This window comes from Hibiscus syriacus, unplaced genomic scaffold (assembly GCF_006381635.1).
Source record: "Hibiscus syriacus cultivar Baekdansim isolate YM2019G1 unplaced genomic scaffold, ASM638163v2 tig00111088_pilon, whole genome shotgun sequence".
Taxonomy (NCBI): domain Eukaryota; kingdom Viridiplantae; phylum Streptophyta; class Magnoliopsida; order Malvales; family Malvaceae; genus Hibiscus; species Hibiscus syriacus.
Window position 1 is genome coordinate 1301847 of NW_024062978.1, and position 5968 is coordinate 1307814.

Genomic DNA, 5968 nt, shown 5'->3' on the forward strand with positions numbered 1-5968 from the left:
TTTATGATTGATCTTCATATAATTTCGATATTATATGTTTAAGTATACTCTAAATCGTAATCCTTTTAAAGACTATTATAACAATATTAGTTTACTGAGCTCAACCATCGAAATCAAATCGAGACAGCCATATTCAATTTGTTGGTGTAATTTCAGGTGGCAGGTGCACCGGATGCAGCCGAATAAATGACTTGTTCTTTTACTTCCTACGGAATTATGATTTAAAGAGATTGGCCAGTGGAATCCAGGTAGCACCATTGAAGACTGTACTGATTAAAGCCTTAATCTAATAAATTTTGCAGTGGTGGATCAACGGCCGCACTTAATGAAGAATTGTATGTAAAGATTCCATCCCGTAATGTATACCCTTTTATTACGAAAAAGAAATGGCCTGGAATGGAATCTTCATGGCTGACAACTGACCCATGTGATCTGTATGTAAAGAGAAGAAAAAGAAAGCATAATCTATGATAAAACCTTGAGCAAATTTGAAATGATTTTACAAACTCTTGCAGTATACTAACAACACCAGACTCAGAAAATCCAAAATCGAAGTCTGTAAACAATAACATATATATATATATAACACGTCTACTATAAGAAAGACAATACAATGCGTTTCAAGCTATAGTTTCTCTTGTTTGATTGTTGTCCTGATGTGAAGTTGAGCCCAAACATTTCGTTAAATGTCTTCTCTGGGTCTACAAAGCCAACCAGCTTTGCAACAACGGCAGCGCTCTCAGCAATGTGACCCGTGTCTTTAGAGTCGGTCCACAAGCGATAAGCCAACCGCAACCTCCTGTGTTTTGTGTTCAGCCCGATGCCCCATTTAAGGAAGAGATTCTCTCGTTCTTGAGTGGAGAGTCTCTTGCGCATCTGCTGGCTCAGCATATGCCTTTCACGACGTACAGCCTTCTCACTGTTTACAACATATTGTAGAGATAATTTAGTTGCTTTCGATTAAGAAAGGGTATTTATCGCCAATGTTCCACAAGCTAATGAGTAATGAGAATAAATCATATATACCTTGAAGCGGGGTTAAGAACTTGTCCGGTTTCCACCTCTTGATTACCATGGGACGATACACCTAAGAAATGACAGCCTATGTTCGACCTCCATGTATATATAATCTTTGGATCTCCCTTAAATATAAGAAAAAAGTAGGTCCTGTGGACCAATGACACACTGCAAGCATGCCAGAGTTCAATGATCTCTCTTTGGAGCCTCTTGAATTCCGAAGGCCATGCTGAATGACTTCCGCAATTTTCTGGTATCGGGTCCAAGCCAACGTCTTTAACATCCTTGCCATGTAAAATGGGCTCTGTGACCTGTACCTGTCGTGCATGAACGATATCACATTCAGAAGGCGATTCTAAAACATATCAACAATGGCATATTCAGCATGGATCTCCTGATTTGATTATGTAATTAACTCACCGCATGATCAGCAAGTTGCTTTAGCACTTGTTGAAGAACTTTGAGATCCATTTCTAGACAACCCCTCATTTGGAAGATCATACTTCAAGGCAGAAAGTTTTTTCCGATTACAATCTGGTCTTCCAGGGAAATCTTTCTCATTCTCCATGGGAGGTGTGCACTCATCCTTCTCTAGCCTTTCAATCCATTCCGAGGCCAAAGCAGTGAGACTTGCTTGACAACTTATACTCCTAGCTAATTTCAGGCATCTACGTTTAGATATTTCTTCTTTTAGCTCCCATAAGAATAGTTTTTCAGGAGATGGAATAGCAATATCTGGATGGTTGCTACTGTTTTTCAAGTGGAATGACACAGATTCTCGCTTTGATCGATCTTCATTTCCAATATCCATCAATACTGAAATACCCTTGTTTTCTCTTGGAGAAGACATGTTATAATTTTCATAGTTCTTCGGGTTAGATTCTGACAAATTTGAGTCAGAATATCTATTAATACTTGACCTTCCGGAGTCGATACAACGAACTTCTTTGCAGGGTGCCTCTGAATTTTCATCAACAAGTTCACCATTTTCGTCCTGGCGCAGATTACTTCCGACAAAATTAGGAATCTTAGGTGACAGCTGCGGGGAGGAACCGGGAAGTGGTATATTCAGTTTGAAGTCAGGAAGCTGGAGGAAGCTCTCTTCAGAACTGCAACTTTGCCTATCCAAAGGGGCAGACCTATCACCGACATCCATAACAGGTGTAACAAAGTTTGAATGTTCAAAGTCCCATGAACTTTGCACTCGCAGTTTGGGGTACTGAGAATCTGGGGCTGCCTGGTGAAGGAGGAGAGAGATAGGAGTTATGGTGAAGTGAACTTAAAAGAGTCATCAAAGGATTCAATTATATAGACATACCCATATTTTCACCGGCTTTTCATCTCCGGGACTTTCATCCTTTACTGATTGTCGAAGTTCCTCGACCTCAGACATAGCAAGTTCTCTTTGCTGTATCAGTGTATTTATCTCATTCTTCAGCTGCATGAAGCATGTAGGAAAATTGAATAACTCATGGACAAAAATTACTCACCAGCCATTCTAAAATTTCTCAATGAGTGATGCAAGAGTGAGAGGTGCAATCCAAATTGAACCTTTTCAATCTCGAGGTCTTTCTCTCTCAGCAATTCAGCAGAATCAGAGGAAACAGAAGTTGTTCGTGCATTTCTCAGTTCGTTCTCAATTCTAGACAATTCTCTTTGCAATTGCTTCACTAATGCTTTATCAGACACAACCACATTAACTTGTGCATTGGTAGTCACTTCTTTAGCACAACTTGCAAACAAGAGGGTATTTCTCGATTGTTCAACATGAGTTCGTGCCGGACTCAGGGTACAAATGACGGCAGTTCTAGCATTGCCTCCTAGGGAAGACTGAAGTATACGGGTCAGCTTTGAATCTCTGAAAGGAATGTGCCCATTTCTTCCCTTGCTGCAGCCAAATATAAATTTATAACAAATATGGTTACAATCACTGTTTTATGCTTGAGGCTCAACTTATGTAATATAAGCATCAAGTAGGGTAACCCTGAGTAAAGGTGGATCAGGATCCGAGTTCATAAACATCAGGGGCATGCAGCATGCATGCAAAGCGAAAAACAAGGAAAAAAAAAAAGAAGCCCATGATAAGTATTTTTTTTTAAATTTTTGTGGTACTAGATGCTATTTTGGCCACAATACAGAAGGACAGGAAAGCAAAGAAAGTTGCTGGTTTTCCGTAAAAGGGATTCTGGTTGGCCAAAAAGAAAAAATTATCAAAGTGCTACAAACAAGACTTTAATAAGCTAACCTCAGCTTACGGATGACAGTTCCGAGTGTTAATAAGCTCCGGTTTATATGGCAACCTTCTTTCAACCTAGCACCAGCTGATAATGTCTGTGATGCACGCTCACTTCCGGCGAGATCAACAAAGTTCTGGAAAAAAGATGGCTGAAAACATCAGTTTCCTTTTCCAGTATGTGATGTCGAATAAAATCTGACTGAAAAGAATTTATTGTTTCGTACCACAGTGGCTGCAAGAGTACTTGATTTGCCATTGCCTAAAAATTCTCGTGCGGAACTTTCTATTGTCTGATGAGTGACATTGGCACATGAGTATGTATGTATATATCAATAAGTAAAATAGAATATCATATCATTTTCGAGTGAGCAGTATTGAAGTGTTGCCATGAAACAGAAAACATACCACTCTCAAAATTTGATGGGATCTGGAGCTTGTTTCATTCAGAGAAGTCTCTCCTATTTGTCTTTGAGCTGCCAATATGCACCAACACTGGCTTAAATACAGTCATTAGCTAGTTAAAGAGAGACTTGTTGAGACAATTTGTTACCTTCACACACCGATAGAAGCTCTTTAAAATGATTCCGGTCCCGCAGTGTTTCTTCCGTGAGTTTCTCGACAACTGTCCCTCTCTATCGAATCAGCTACCGGTTAGTGAGATAGTCCGTAAGATAACTACTTCCTAATAAACAAATGGTTTAAGTATGTAACTCTGTCACTCACTTCTGGATCATCTAGAAGCCTAAGGGGCGTACTGTCTGCACTAAGGAGATCTCTGACAGATTCATTGTAAATTTCCATAGCCGAGAATTTCAGGATAAACTCTCTTTCGTTGTGCTACAGAAAAAAAAAACAGTATGGTTTTAGGCTTTTAGCCAAAGAGAGGAATACAATCAAGTAGTATAACCACAAGTGAGCGACACAAATGTTGCATCTCCGTTACCCTTTGTATGTAGTCATAAATATCTACCATGGCATACTCAGTGATTCCGGTCATCGTATATGTCTTTCCACTGCTCGTTTGTCCGTAAGCAAAAACACTCGCTGAATAACCAGTTTTATGTTAAGAATGGAGTTATGGGGAACCAACAAAGAGCCTTAAAGAGGAGTGCAAAAGGAAAGAATTAAGAAGCACTCACAGTTTATACCACTGACAACTGAAAGAGCAACATCCTTTGCTCCTGCTTCATACACTTGCTGGTTCCCGCAATCAGAGCTGAAAACTCTGTCTGAACTCAGCAGCACACCCACGAATCGGAAAGAACAAAAAGAAAAGCTATGAGAAACTATGCATGTTAACTTCATACATGATGAAATGCCAATAATTTTTCCTAGCAAGAATCAAGGCCTTGGTAATAACAAACTCCCAATTCACCTCAGGTTAGCAACATTCTATACCCGCGATTAAGATATGATATTGTCTGAAGAGTAGCGATGAAATCATCACTGTAGACAGTTGGGTACATGGAAACAGACTCAAAGGAAAAAGAAATTTTTTTGCAGCTAATGCAGGTGAAATCAGCGGTCAGTTCATACATGAACTGAAATATGATTTCTTACCAAATGTATAGGCAGTTGGGTACATGGATCTTTCGGAAACCGTAAGGCTGTTCCGGTATATGATAGTGTTATCATTGATGCATTCCCAGTCTGATACAGCGTGCCTAGCTATTTCCTTCTCACTGAGAGGGCGAAGTCGAACCGAAACGAAAATTCTCTCCTCACAGCTTGCTGGCTCTTGCATTTGCTCATCTCCACCGTCCATCCCCATCTCCGAGCTTCCTTCACCAAAAACGAATGCTTCTTTTTCTTTATCTCAGCTCCGTACCACTTATTCTTCTGCATTCAATTGGGCTCATCACAAATTCAAAAGGTTTGACAACGAAGCTCCTATTAGTATTTGGACCACCAAACTTTGCCTGCAATCAACAAACTAATCATGGATTAGTGCTAAATTCACCCTTCAGTAAATTGTCTGAACTCAGAAACAAAACCGCCCCATGTCTTCATCTGGAATCTTTATTGAGAAACGTCAATATAAACACAAACAATTGGCCAAAGGGAAACAAAAATCGTATCCTTTATCACCGGCTACAATAATTCTTCAAGTCAACAAGCATACGGCGAGACTACTTAATTTGATTTTTAATCAATTCAAGATTTTGGACTGTTCTAAGATGGACTCTGTTTACAGACTGTCAAAGTCAGATTCTCACACACAGAATCTTTTTGGAATAATCATCAAAATAAATGAAATTACAATTAATAAGTTCTTACCTTGGAATTGAATGGTATTACTATTTTCCTAGGAATGTTTGATATCTCCCCAGATTTGGGTTTGGAACATCTGCAAAATATCAACTTTGTTGTATCCCTGGGTTTTTCTCTTCTTCCAAATTTAACCTGAAAGAAACAACATAATACAATATCGTCTTAAATCCAAGCTCCAAATGCAGAGCACAATAAACAGGATAGAATATCCTTTAAGCACGAAAAGAATTACAGGAACGGATTTCAACTAAACTTCAAACTTGAACTCCCACCAGGCTGCATTGAGGGAAAGAGAGTAAAAGAGAAGAAAATTTGTGGTCTTTAATTCTCTTGAGAGGGAAGTTGGGGTCTTTTAATGCAATGAAGTGAAGTGAGTGAGATATTGATGTGGCCATGGCGCCTACTTCTTTGTTTTGATAGTTAGTCGATTTGGAAGCTGCTCTT

General features: G+C 39.3%; 1 pseudogene; it reads right to left on the reverse strand.

The window, feature by feature from the left end:
* Positions 1-461: 461 nt before the first annotated feature.
* On the reverse strand, positions 462-5404 carry LOC120152255 (annotated as a pseudogene).
* Positions 5405-5968: the final 564 nt, after the last annotated feature.